We start from the raw sequence: 15,379 nt of genomic DNA, 5'->3' as shown, positions 1-15,379 counted from the left end.
GTTATATTCAACATGCAACGATGACCAAACTTGTTTAAATGTTATGTCCAACATGCGACACTGGCTGTGAAGGAGAAACGGAGGCCATTGTATTTCCTATACATCCATTACCATGTTTGAGGGAGAGTGTGTGAGATAATATTCAACCACAATATTGAATGTACGTGTTGTTGATTCCTGATGAGAAATATCAGGTTTGTTAAATTTTAAAGACCACCAGAAAGCGCTGGTGGCGAAACGAACGCCATTCCATCCCTTTCTTTAATATTGGGCCTGCTCTTTGATCCAGAAGAGGATGAAAAAATGAAAAAAAAAATACTTCTTGAGTTCCGAAGATCTACTTGAATGAATTCTATCCTTCGTAGGTTTGAGCCTTATGTCTTTTTTAATATTCATGGCATATATTCTCTGTTTTTTTTATTAGTTGCCATAGGAAAAGTTCCTATAATGAGTTCTTCAGCCACGAAATGTTCAACGAAACTATTTTTCTAAAGGAATGTAGTTTACCTCACGATGTAGAAGGAATGAGTTTAAGAAACAATAGAATTCAAAATAAAAAAGGTACCACTTTGTCTCTTGTGTAGAGTTGATCCCTCTTAACTTAACTTTTGATTTCACCTTTACTGTGGCAAAGAGTGGATAAATTTCAAAGTTCTGGATTGGACTTTTGTTAAGAATTTCAGTGTACGTATACATCCATTGATTTCCCTTTCATGTGTTTTTTCGTGAAACATTGTTTCACGAATCTTTCGTGAATATTTTCAGTAAATGGAAAAAAATCATGGTAGTTACCAACTAGAATACAAAGTAAATTACCGTAATCTATGGTTCTTTTTTTCATGTCTATTGTCATTCGTATTTTGCGATATTTTTGTTTTTCCCTACCTACCTGTCACATCAGTAAAAGTGTTATCATGAAACAAAAACGGTGTTGTAAACATTAGAAGAAATCACATGTCTTCCACTCATACAATTGTACTAGTTCAACCAATGTATAAAAAAAGTAGCTACCCTAGTACTGAAAAAGAGTATTTTGCCTTTGCCTGAAGTGAAATGGTTTTATTTTACAGATTTAAAAAGATTTATGAACTATTGCTTGATTTTAAGTACATTACGATCTGAAAGCGAATACTAGTCACCTAATTTATCTTACTGGAATTGTTACTCGAGAATAGTTTTGCTTTACATCAATCGAGATTTTCTTGGGATGACTTGTGTCCAACCTCATTTCCGTCCATATTGAACTGGAGAGAGAGACTTGTTTCTATAAGAGTAGAAAAACTGAGTGTTTTTAAATGAAAGTGTCAATAGGATTTGATTTTGGAGTCCACTTTCAATATCGAGGTGATTAACGAGATTAATCTCGAATTTAAAATAAATTACTTACAACAGTTGTTTTAAGGATTTTAACTCCGTTTTATTTCGTTGCAATTTAGACAAAAAATCTAATTTTTCTACAGATACAAATACCTAGTTTGTTTGCGGTTGTGTTCGGTAAAAACGATAAAATTTAACATGAAAATATCACATGAGAAAGATTTACGTTATAACCAATATTTTCAGAAAAATATTTGGTTGTCAAATACCGTGTTATGCCCGATTCAGTCAAAGAAGAGAACGGCTAAACATTTGCGAATGGCATTCGATTATGAATTTATAGTCTATGTGGAAATGTGTAAACAATTAGTTGGTATCGGTTATACCAATGGAATTGGGAAACACTTCATTGGGTTTTCCACACTGTAATTACTTCCGCTTTTAGACAAATGCCAGTGTCGATTAAAGCAAAAGCCTCTGTGTCAAAATTTACAATAAAAGGAGATACAATCGATAACAATCGTTAGCTGGTTTACTAGAAGTAAATATATGAATATATATTCTGAATTTTATTAATGAGAAGATTATAGACCAAATGCAATTTTCTAGACGTTGCTGATTTCAGCATCGCCAGCGAGGTAACAAGACATTTTAAAAAACTAAGGAAAACTTTGAACAAAAGGAACAAGAAAAAAAGGGATATTCTATGAAATGGCAAAAACTAGACTTTTGCAAAGTTTTTAGTATGCAGTTGTACTTATCCAGAATACGCAATGCGTACTTGGTCGCTGAATTTTTTTCTTCCTTCCCATTTTTTCCGATTGCTCTGCAGACTAGAACACCGCCAATTTGAATCTCATACTTTTTCCGTCTCCGAATTTTGTATCCGTATTCAATAACAAAATTCATTATGAGAAAAGCAAAAATAAAGACACTGGATCAATATGACATAACCTGAACTGTAAACAAATTGGGGTTTGCTATTTCGAAGTGGAATTTATAATATCCAAAGACTCAAAAAAAAAATGTAATTTTACAAATCCTGTTTCTTCATCACTAGTACGTTGTGACTGTAAAACAATAGGAATTAAATTTAGAAATTAAAAAGACAACACAATTCAGTCACAAATAAAATAACTTTGAATAATAAGCAAAATTGAAACATAAATGTGGATTGAAACTGAAAATCACCATTTACAACAAAGAGTGCAACACACAACCTGAGATGAAAATAGAGAGAAACCAATTTCATCCATATTCCTTTTCCAAATTTTCAAAAAAGTAACAAATCTCGACCTTGTACAAAATCCTACAGTATCCTGTCTGGTTTTGGCTGAAAGAAGTTTTGTTATGAATGAAATCTTAGCTTTTCTGACTTGACAGCTCTTCGAACCACCAAAAAACTACGGTGGTACCATAGGGCTATGATGCCAACGTAGTTTTTTCATCTTCTGTATTCAATTCAGTTTGACAGACCAAACTCCTATTCCGTGCCTCGTAGTGGGAGTGGCTCTCAAAATCCGTTTGACGTAGAGTATGAGTGTCTGATGATGAAGCACAAAGACTTGTGTTAACTCAAATTGTTCGGGAGAGGATCTCGATGGTTATCTTTTTTATTGGAATGTCCGCGAAAATGAAATTATAGATTTGATATATTTTAAAGATTGAACATAATTTTTTCGTCTTCAGTGTGAATGATTGAACAATTTATAGCGAATCAATTTACAGTGAAGAGCAAGTGCAAGTTCAACTGTTAAATAGTTATGTTGGAAATCTCTAGGTACTGTAAATAAGTAATATAAAAACTATTCAAGTCCCACCAACAAAAACAGATGTGGTTATCTGTCTTGAGTTAAATACGCGACTTTAAATGTAAACATAGTTTTTACACAGCAATTTTACGACGAATAAAAAGTCAATAAGTGTCATCGTAACGTTCACTAACTAAAGATTCACAAAATTCGTTTCATAAGAAAATATAATAATCTCTTTGGTCTTATTTATCTCTTTTTCTTTCTTTCCCCCTTTTTTGGGGGGTGAAATTGACGCCAACATGTCAAAATTCACGTTCACACCAAAAACGGACCGTCAATGTTCAATGTTCGAACTTTACATCAATCAACCAAGGGACCTGGAAAATCAATGGAAATGGTGGGACACGATTGTATACTCTCAGTCAAGGTGACGTTTAGGTATCAGCTACAGTAAATGAACCCAAAGTAACCTAAAGAAAGAGTACCGCAACGTCACATTAAAAAAGAAACTAAACGTGCCTGTCTCGTGGCCAATCTGCTGTCAGTCCCTGCTGCAACTGACCAAGGAACTACAGTCACTTTTTCCGAAACACCTGTCGTCTTTACTCAAGATCGAAAGACCTAGATGATCGGACAGCATCTCGGTGCTAAGCTCTACAGACTGGACTTGTAACTACTGTCAACTGACCAATCCGTACGACTAGCAGCCCAATTTTTCCCATCAACCGCCACTTCTCTCATCTTGTATTAGAGAATAGGTCACACCAACTATAAGAACATTATAAAGATGGACTCTCCTAACCTGGTGGACGGCTTTACCAGCCTAATCAAACCCAACATCATACCATCTACATCCTATCCTGGGTGTGCGTTTGGAAAAATGTACTTCTATTTCCCAAAGGACGAGCAGAGCCACCGCAGTAGGACGAATCACCCATTTATACCTATGCGGTCCCATGTAAGTTGCCAGCCTTGAAGGTGCTTTTTGTTTTTTTTTTATTTACAGACGACTTATGTAGCTGGAGATTTGTCGTTTCCCCATAACAGAAGTCGTAGGCTGCTGACCGTTTAAAGAATATGTCGCCCTACTCCAAAACGAGACAAGCAACAAGGTAAACACATTAAGGTCAGACAACGGAGGTAAGTACATCATCCGTAACTTCAAGGAGTGGCTGTCAGAGAGAAGCATCCGACACGAGATAACAGTTGCAGCTGTAAATTTTATGCTGATAGGCTCTGCCGTTACTGCTGAACAAATCAATTTAAATTTGCCTTAATTTTGATGTCTCGATAATTAAAAATTTTCTAATTTATTTCTTAGAAGCTGAGCTTGCATCTCTCGCTACCCAGAAATCACAGGACAAAAAACCATGGATTCTTCATTTCCTCCACAACCAATTACTGCTGCGGAATACATTGAGAAGATGCTAGGCTACCGTTTTAAAGACGAGAGTTGGTTGCATAAGATAATACAACAACCGACGGCCGATGTAAAAAACGCAGCCAAGGAGGCAGGAAAGTTGGAGATTATTGGCGATCGTGCTTTCGGTAATTTGTCGTAAGAGGTTAATTAGTTTTTCAGTGTATTATCTAGTAAGAAGTGTTGAGACCGAAGCGGCTGTTAGTAAAGCGCAACAGCCGCTTTGATCACTCACTCAACTCACCAGGTAATACACTGAAAACCATCTATGGGGGGATAAAATTAAATTTTAATTGTTTATTTTTTCTGTCTTTTTTTTATTTTTAAACTTAATAATAGAATAGTGAACGAATGCGAAGAGCGGAAGCCAGAGTATGGAGTGGGCCAATTGTCCACTGTCAAATTTGCTATTACATTTAACAACAAACACGTTAGCCGTTATCGCAATTGGAAAAAAAACTTGCATCTAGTTATGCATTAGAAATTTACAGCTAGACAAGAATCGATCTTGCAGACCTTCGTCGATCAACAAATTGGAAATGGGCGTATTTTCAGCCATCAAAAGGTATCTATCCAACACATATAGAGATCTTCGGAATCTGTTTTATTTAGCCGTTTTATCTGGCAAGTTGCCAGATAAAATTGCTTAGTAAAACAGACCCAGAAGATCCTTATATCCAAAGCACAAATATAACTCAGTTTTAATCAACTATTTTTTTTCAGTATGTACGAATGATTCCATGATTCGGTGATTTGAAATGGGAAATGGATTAACCGAAAGTATTTGCATATATTTTTGAGGTGTTCTTGACGCCTTATATAGTGAACGACTTGGAAACCACCCAATCAAAGTTGCCAAATTTCAACGTGACAATGTTTTTTTTAACCAATACAGACGAGAGTTTTCTAGTATTAAACGCCAGACCTTTTTCTCCCTTTCTTTTTTGACGAGAAAGAAGTAATGCTAACTATAATTTCATTTTCTTACAAGAAAAAAATAAGATGCTGCCACTGTTGGAACATCTCAATTGCAAAATATAAGGCCCTAATGGACAAGAATGACACATTACGGGAATTAACGCCAACAACAAAACAGTTTATGTTTTATAAGAATAGATGTAAGAAATTATTGCGAACAAATATCTTACCCATCCATGAAAGCTTCCCTCCACGAAGGGGAACAGCCATCTACGAAAAGTCCTATCCATCTACCACCATTTCCACATACTGTGTAAAGTTCTATTCTTCTACTACTATTTCCACATCCTGAAACCTTTCCATATCCTGACAACAAAACATTTTATGTTGTAAAAGATTAGATTTAAGAAATTATTGAAGTTTATTGGATCAATCAATAAAGAAGTACAAAGAACAGACGACAACGAGAAGAAGAACTGACCAATGTCTACACATCACAACAATCTCCTACAACAAGTATTAAAGAAAGATATTTCATCTACAGAGAGCTCCTTCAATAAAGGTACGGCGAAGGCTCCAGTATCCCTTACTGATATGGAAACATGTAGAATATATAAAAACTTCAAGATTCCAAATTTTTTTTTCCCCAAAATAATTTTTCCCAAATCTAATAATTCCCTTTAATAAGCAATAGCAGAATTCTGATAACAACAGTATATTTATTCATTAATTCATGGCTATTTCTGGCCTGTCTTCAAACTGTTCAAAAGCTTATGTTTAATGTTTCAAAAGTTTTTGAAATTCTATTGAATTTTCCAATCCGACCTCTTAAATAAACTAATAAAATTTCCTTGGAGTATATGTGTAAATAGTCACAAAAAGTATTGCTTCAGTAAAGTATTTATTCTTCGCGTGTTTGATGTGACCTTACAGTATGTTTCATTTCTCATAAAAGGGAATATTCTATCTTAAGAGACGTGAACTCTTTTCTCGACAATTTTTTTTAATCAAGTGGGGATTATTGCAGAAAAAAATATACAGTATTGCCAATTACATAATTGTAATGTATTGCCATCTACTGAGCACATTTAGTCGTTTTAATTTTTTTAAATTGAGGTCACTAGATGGCGCCATCTTTAATTTTTTCGCCATTGGTTTTAAAACATAGCATCAGTTTAAATTTTGCCCTTATAACAACATGTTCTGATAGATAAATAATCCAATCGATGCTTTGCAATTTGCTTAATTAAATTATAAAAATAAATATTCAAGCCTTCTTTTTAAAAATTCATATATTCGCGTCAGGCCGCCAGGCAAACGCACAACTTTTTTCAAAATCCTTTAAGGACATTTTTTTATCAATACGAGTGGAATAATCCTAGTGGCGATCAAATCCATCTAACACCATATAAAAAAGTTAAATCGACTTAATTTGTTCGGTAGATGGCATTCAAAGGTGGCGCTTCCTGGGGGAACTCAATTTAACAAAATCTTAAAACGAGTAAATTTGGTCAGCAGATGGCAATACATTAGAATTATGTAATTGGCAATGCTATAAGTTAATTTAAGGCATTTAACTCTCAAGCAAATGGCCTTGATTATTAGGAGAGATTGGTCACGTGGCCGCAAGCCATCCTCATTTTGCCTGGTTTTTTCGCTCAACTTGAGAGAAAAAGAGTAAAGGTCGTTGCTATGGTGACCAAAAATTAACTACACACGATTACTTTTCTTCTTATTCCAAGAAACATGATCCAACTCACAATTTAGTTGAATAACATATTCAATTTAATACATTTAACGCTTTCATGCCAATAAACAGCTGATTTCTTAGTAAATGAAAAGAGTTTCGTTTTGAGGCTAAATCAACGTCTATTTCCGAGACGTTGACGTTTCTTTATCACATTCACCATCACGACTTTCCTTTGGTTTACGAACCATGTAAATATGAATGCAATTGTTGTAACAACAACCGATTTACTTCATGGTCAACTAAATTTGTTAACTGCTCGAAGCTTTTTAAAAACATAAGTTTTAATCATTTTTCGATTGAAACCATGATGTCAATCAGAAATATTCTATTTATCTTAACGTCTGCGTAGTCTTTTAGTAAATCTGAGCATCTTTTGGTAATAAGATATTCAGTTTAAATAAAATAATTGATTACATTGCTGACCGTTAGATGATACTAATGGGAGAGCTTCCGCTAAGTAGTCTCCGCTTATGCTCAAAGCTCGCGTTTTTTTAATAGAGTGGTTTTTTGCTCGTCGCTTAGTGAAAATCATGGGCCAAATCTTTTTTTTGCAGAAGTGCAGAAAAGTGCAACAACAGCTCAAAATTACTGGTTTGGTTCTTTTCAGTTCAGCAGTCAGCCAGAGGGAAGAAAATAGGGGGAAGAAAGATTTTTTTTTTAACGGTTTCGTCTTTCTGATCTTTCCTCTGATATTAAACCGTCGACAGAACATTCCCTCACCGTATAGAACTCCACACAGTTTCATTGCCGCCCAAATTGTCCTTTAGGCGGTTCAAGTCTTCCTTCTTGGGTTGGGTTTGATTACGATTAGGATAGTATTGACGAGACCGAACAGTAGCATGAATAACTCAAAAGAAATGAGAACGAGACAGGGGGATTGATAAAAACACATATATTGGGGACACTACGCGGAAGTGGCCAAGTTTGAACCAAAGCCCTCCCTTACAAAGAAACACGAGGGATTAATAAAAACACATATATTTGGGACACTACGCGGAAGTGGCCAGGTGTAAACCAAAGCCCTCTTTTAGGGATCTGCTTACGAACGTAAGACTTACACACAACCTACAGATGACTAACTGGAGACGAGACGACCAACGAGAGACGGCGACTGACTCTACACATACGCTGGCTAGCTTACGACATTTCCCCCCTCTGATGGTACATCTACACAGGCCCTCTGGGCACCTACAACACAACAGTGGTACACACATACGCACATGGAGAGACGGGACAGACCTAATAAGGTGGGAGACAGAAGAGACGTCAACAACAAAGCTAAAAAGGAATCTGGATAAGTACAATACAAATTCAGTTGATTCGAGGCAATATAGTGGCCAACTAAACGACAGAAAAAGAATTAGAACTTTTTTATTTCAAAACGAGAATTTCGGAACCGTGCTGAACCCGAAAACCTAAGAAAGATATTTTCTGTAGTACCCCCTTTGATGACGTTGAATATTGTGATTCAGTGGATGGATTTTTCTAGCCTGAAACAAATTCACTTCGTTCAATCCACAATGGTCAAACAAACTGGCTGCATCTTCTGGCCTATTGAACTCCACGAAGAACAGTTTTGTCGCCATTTTCTTTCCTTTCTTAGGCTTCAAAATCGAGAAGTTCCTAATGGATCCAGAATTTATAAGAAATAAATAAACTGTACTGGGACTCTGCTGGGATTCTTTCCAAGAGAAAAAATTTTGCCCTTTCATCCATGGTCAACATATCCAGTATTGTTTCCGAGATCGGAAACTGTTCAATTTCTTCTGTTCAACTCCTCCATGAAGGTGGAAAATTAAAACCTTCGAGCGCGATCAAGATATATCTGTAGACGCATGTTGACCAACTTTAATCTGAATAACATAAAATTAAACGATTTTTTTTCATTAATTTAAAAATTGCACACTCTCTCTCAGACACTTCCCTCACTCTCAGAATCTCAGACACTTATTTGCATTCCAAGAAAGTAAGAGATCACTTTCTATTTTCTGAAAACAGTCAATAAGAAGTAAGAGACCATTTTCTAGATAATAGAAAGCGGTATTAAAAATCAGTAAAACGTTGGAGTTTGGTAAAACATTTCTGCTTTTTGCTTTTTGCAACAACCATTTCGTAGAACAGATATAGAGAGTTTTAATAAACCGTGTCATATTTTCATTGCATTAGCAATAGTAGTAGCACAAATGTGAAAAGGCTGTTACATTACTTTCACATACTTAAACTTTCATTTCATTGGTGATTTTACTGGTAAACAACCCAGTTTACCACTACATATGCAATTTCCCAGGATGTCAATCAAAGAAGAATAAACATTGCAAAGATTAAGATATTATTGTTTCCAATGAGACCAGAGTTAATGGACTTCGTCACTTTTGTATGCGATTTTAATTGCCTTTTATGCTAGCTGCAATATAACTGATTTCAATAATGTGGGACCACGGGACCATCATCCGGTGGGCATAATCATGAGAAGAAGTGGAAAGATTCTGTGAAGGCTTTAAAGGGACAGTCGTGTGCACTAAATCTTAACTTCAATTGCACACAATCAATCTTCAAGAAGATTATAGTCACACAGCATGATTTACACAATTGGGCCTTGGTAAGAGTAATATATATTCAATGACCAGTTGTTTAACTAATTAAACGAATTCTTTTTTAACTGTTTATGTTCTGTCATGCCTTTTTCACTCCCTAGAGAATAAGGATTTCAAAAACTGGTCACAAATCAAAATCAAAAGTTGCTCTCAATCTCAAGCTTTTATTTACTAACACTGCTACATTCTCGGGACATCAATATTATGTACAAACACATGGTAGGTAGAGGGATGATTCTGTCTGCTGTTTACTTTCGCCAATTCTCCGTAGACACCAATAATATACGGTATATTAATACATATATTATACACCCCGTACATAAAATATATACCTCATGCATATTTCTTACTGTTTTTTTTTTACTAATATTCATTGATGTATGTAATCTACCTCCCTTAACTGTATTCCTTCCATGTCCTATATTTAAAATGTTCTTATATTAATTTGGATCAACCTAAAAATTTACTCACAAGATGGTATGGCCTATTTCAACGAACTATAAATGTATAAACCAGAGGCTACAATGTCAATAATAAAATCGAAATAAAATTTAAACAAAAATTATTAGAAAACGCATTCCACGTCAGTACACGACATGAACACACATTGTTTTTTCAATCAAATTATTCCAGTTAAAACTGTTGGTCACACAACTTTATAAAAATAAAGTGGGAAGAAAACTTCAATCTTAATAAATGAGAAATAAAAGAGGAGCGATACTTTGTTCCCTTCTAACCATATCATAATCCACATCTTCACCACTCCGTCCAATGTCTGTTTCCAATTGTACGTTAACTAATTTTTATGGATTTTTATTGTAAAATATTTAGGAAAATGTTTTCCATTAAATTGGCTGTTATAGAAAGTCCTGAGCCATTTCCAACGGTAACTGAATGCTGTTCCCGAATTCCTTCGTTTTCCGCATGTAGAACAGGTGAGCAACGAATTCCCCGTCATCTTCTAAGGAGAGGAGAAGGGGGGGGGGGCGAATAAAGCGAAACAACACGAAAATTGGAGATCGGATTAGTTAATCAAGTTTTTTTCTGTTTTCTCGTGCTGTGTGCTTTTGCCTTGTGTCCTGTAATCAATGGTAGTAATTTTTTAATAGGATCTAATCCCAACATTCCTATCTGAATTCTCTCCAATGTATTTTAGTAATGCTACCTATGAATATGAAATACAAATATATATTCGGAAAAAATCTTGTAACAGAAATAATAATAAACTAGCAAATTTCTTTTGGAGATCAGATTATGCAAAAAGAATCTTTGTGGTTGCGCAAATACCGTGAGGCGTAACCACAATCTCTTCTTTGGCTATTGGATTTGCCGTCTGCAAATTCTGTGTCCATGTTTGTATTCCACATAAGTGAAATGTATGATCAACTCTGAAATAAAAATCTACTTCACATGGGAGTCTCAAAAGCTTATGGGCCCAGTGCACAAATCCGCATGCTAATACAAGTTGTCAAATTCGTCCCTGAGAAATGTTAGCTATTTGTTAAAAATTTATGGAAAGAAAATATGAATACTGGTTGCTACTCAAGAAACGCAATCTTACTCACAGTGGGGATGGAAGTGAAGTTATCCACATGAGGTAATAATTAGTTTATAATACTAATTTTCTATTCCAACAGATGTTAAAAGCATTATTAATTTTATGGTTAGTGAACAAAGATCAATAACCAATCAAGATGCAATATCAGCATGGTGTAACAAAGTCACAGCCAGAAACTTACTTTTAGTCACAATCAAAAGAGTTCAACATAGCCCACTGATCAATAAAACGACCGTGAATGACATGTGGGTCAGACTATCAACACAATGTCTGCACGATGCAGTCGAAGACCAACATGTCCTCTTGCAGAGATTTTTTGATTATAAGGTTCAACCAAAACATGCGCACATCATGGAGTCATGGAATTGGCGGTACACGACTATATGCTCTTGGTACAGAAGCATCAGGTTGGTGCAGTACTACAAATAATCTATTCAGACCTATGTGGACCCATGAAAGTTGGGAGGAGCCTTTTTTTTTGTTTTAGTGGTTGAAGAGTTGTCCATTTTTTCAACTAAAAGTCGGAAGCTTCTGACCGTATCAAAGAATACGTTTCCCTACTCCAAAACAAGACAATCAAGATGGTCACCACATTAATGTCAAACAATGGTTGCGAGTACACCAACCGTAACTTCAACGAGTGGCTGTCAGAGAGAGGCATCTGGCACGGTGTTAAGTGGTCCACACACACAACAAAAAATGGAGTCGCAGAAAGAACCAACAGAACCGCCAGGGAAACAGCACGTAAAAACGTAACGTAAACGTAACGTAACGTAACGTGGCACGTATCATGCTACACGAAAATAAACTACCTCTCTACCTCTGGGGGATGCTGTTGTTTGTGCGTTATATACGCTGAATCAAGTCAACAGCACTGCGTCACTAACAACGCCGTTCTCAGCCCTACAAAAAAGAAAACAAAATATATCACACCTGCGAGTAGGCTAATTAGGATCCTGGGCATATGTTCACATCCCAGCCATTGAACGTCAAAAAATGGACGCAAAAAATTAAGTTCATATTCTTAGGTTAATGTTAGATCCCGAAAGCATATAGTTTTTGGGACCTAGTCTCAAAAAAAGATCAAAATTAACCGCGACGTCATCTTTGATGGAACTCAATCGTCAAACACCACCACCTAAAACCCAAACGCCTCTCTCACCTCCAACGATGGTACATTATCAACAGAACACACCGGTTTACGGGATATACAACGCCCTTGGATTCTCGAATAAGCCTGAACCAGAATCGAATCCGTAAGACTTGGATCAGCCGGGATTATTATTCTTCCAACAGTAACAGAAAATACTCCGACTGATTAACATTCCCTACAGCACCAACCTTCTCTACCTGACGGAGTACCAGAGACAAGTTTGATTTCTTCACAGACAGTACAGATGCAGTTTCTCCGAATCAACAGGAGTTTGGACTATCAGCACGTCGTTGCCCACTACGAGTAGAGGAGCCCAAATTGCAATAGATACTTAAGACAAAAACGTCATGAGGAGTCAAATTCTATTAACCTGCCGTCGCTGCCTACGGACGCGATGTCTTCACCAGCCATTGGAGACGAGTAAAATTCGCTTATTAAAAAGAACATCTTGGACATAACGGAGTTGCCACATGGTCGGAAAATACGCGCCGCCAAGAGGCACTGTATCTTCAAAATCCAACCCAGTTCAAATGACGAGGCCCCACGCTACAATTCCAGAATGGTTGAAAAAGGTTTTACGCAGCGGCCTGGAGTTTACTTCAAAGGAACGTATGCTCCAGTCATAAAACTAAACTAACTAAGATCCGTTGTGTCTCTAGTCGTAGCACACAACCTATAAAATATACAACTACCTCACATGAGAGTCTAACGAGTAGACTTGTATCTCAATATTTGGTTCCATCGAAGTTATCGAAGTTTTCAAATGTGTTGGTTGTGATAAATTATAACCTTCCTCTTCTAGTGGGGTGCGGGATCTACTCGAATGAAATTTTTGCTGGAAAAAAGTTCTGTATATCATGTAATTCCTAAAGCGGAGTCGTAGTCGAAGTCGTAGCTCCAAAAAGTCAAGTGATTTATTTAAATGTGCAGCTTCTCGATACTCAGTTTGCTAAAGACAGACTCTAGTCAGAATGACAGTTCCTCTCTTAAGTTCATTCCACCTATTTAGTTAAAGTGCGAATTAAAGGTTGATTATTATTTAAAAATTTATGGTAGACGACTTGAAATTGGAAAAAGAAATAAGTAATCATTGGCAGAAGAGCTGCTTGAAGAAATGTCTCAACAACATTGTGTAATAATTTCTTCCATTTTCTCAGTACAATAGCACTACCTAGTCTGGAAAATTTACAAGCCCCACAGAAAGCCACGTGAATTTTACGCACTGACCGTTGCTAGAATGCAGATTTCAACGCCAATTGAGACCTCACTTCCACTCAGAGACCTCACCTCTATTCTAACTCAAGTATAAAATTGGCGGATACTTTGGTGGAAAATAATATTTTTTTTACAAGTTGAAGAAGACTCGTGTGATTGTTTTGAAATTCAATTTACATAAAATCAACTTCTGTAACATTGTGGATTAAACATTGGTATTTTCTCTAACCTTTGTTAAGTTTTACACCTAGAGCCACAGGTAAATTGTATAATCCCCCCTTTAGTTTTATCCTCAGATAAATATCCACCTGAGATGAGATGTGATATAAAAGCCATGGCTCTAGCAGTCTAGCTCTTGTTCGAGTTCATCAAAATCTATCTCAGCTGAAGAATTTGTGTAGTAAACTTAACGTCACAGACGCCTAGTGGCTGTTCTTGACCTAAGTTCAAAACGCATTCGAAAATATTCTAAATCCAATTTTTAATATAGGCCATGGTATAAAAGATCATTTAAAAATTAACTATGCCATATTTACTTGAACCCCTTTAATGGAAAGTTTATTGGTTCTTGGACACAGAACTTGCGCCTTGGGCAACTCTTAAGCCGAATATCTCTTGGGGCCCCTTCCCTTCTAGAACTTTTGCCACAAGTTTAGAGGATAGATCTTTCTGAAGTTTAAAACAAAAAACCGTGCGACAGGTCGACTAGTGCGCATCGGTTGTTGCTACGACTGTTGTCACCAATGTTTATTGATTCTTGGTTGACACTGTTCAACTCTGATTGGAAAAGATTATAAAGTTCTGCTGATTCCTGTTCTGCTGATTCCTGAAACTCCCGATGTTGAAATGACTTGACGTGAAACTTTCGTCCTTACTAGGACTATATCTCCATACTAGTTGCTAAACTTACAATTCCTCCTGTTTTGAGCGAGGGAAACGCATCCGACGCATCCCCTAAATTCAATGTTGATATTGCGTCAGCTTTATCGTCCGTTTATAGAAATAACACAGACATTTTTTTTTACTTTGTAGAAATAAATCTTTATTGACTTAAAGTAACGATTATAAAGTAAAGTTAAGGAAAAATAAGGAACGACTGTGTCTTCTTCTTTTTAGATGCAAAATACCTATCAGTGTGTAAACGATATACACAATACAACACAAACAACAAGAACGACTAAGAATAAGGTACGCAGAGCAACACATACGTTGAATAACGTTTGTATAGAAATAGGCAAACGTTGTTTACAATGGACAAGACAATGAATCTTTTGTTGTTGTGTGTTTTAATGTATTCTGCAAGTGCTCGTTAAATTCTTGTTTTGACTATAGAGTTTGATTACATAATTTCATAGTTGATATTGCCCTACCAATCGTTTCACATTAATATGTGTTGAATTTATTTTTCTTAAGTTGTCTAAGTCACAGCTTTCGGTTCTTTTTGCAATCCATGTCTATTAATAAATTTATGATAATGTCAATAACAAAAAAAGTACTATATTTGAATTTGTTTAACCATTACCTGGCTTATTGTAATGGTGTATACTCTTCTTCCTCTTTTTGAATGCTTTGTGTTTCTTAAGGCCTTCCAGTAACTTCTCCTATCTCGTTACCAAATCAAATGCCTTGGTTGGTGAAGTGACCAGTGTTCTATTCGCACAAATTAGTTTTGTTGTTTTTTCTAATGCTCCCAGCTGTTG

This window comes from Daphnia pulex, chromosome 12 (genome assembly GCF_021134715.1).
Source record: "Daphnia pulex isolate KAP4 chromosome 12, ASM2113471v1".
NCBI lineage: Eukaryota > Metazoa > Arthropoda > Branchiopoda > Diplostraca > Daphniidae > Daphnia > Daphnia pulex.
Note: the sequence above shows the minus strand (reverse complement) of the source record.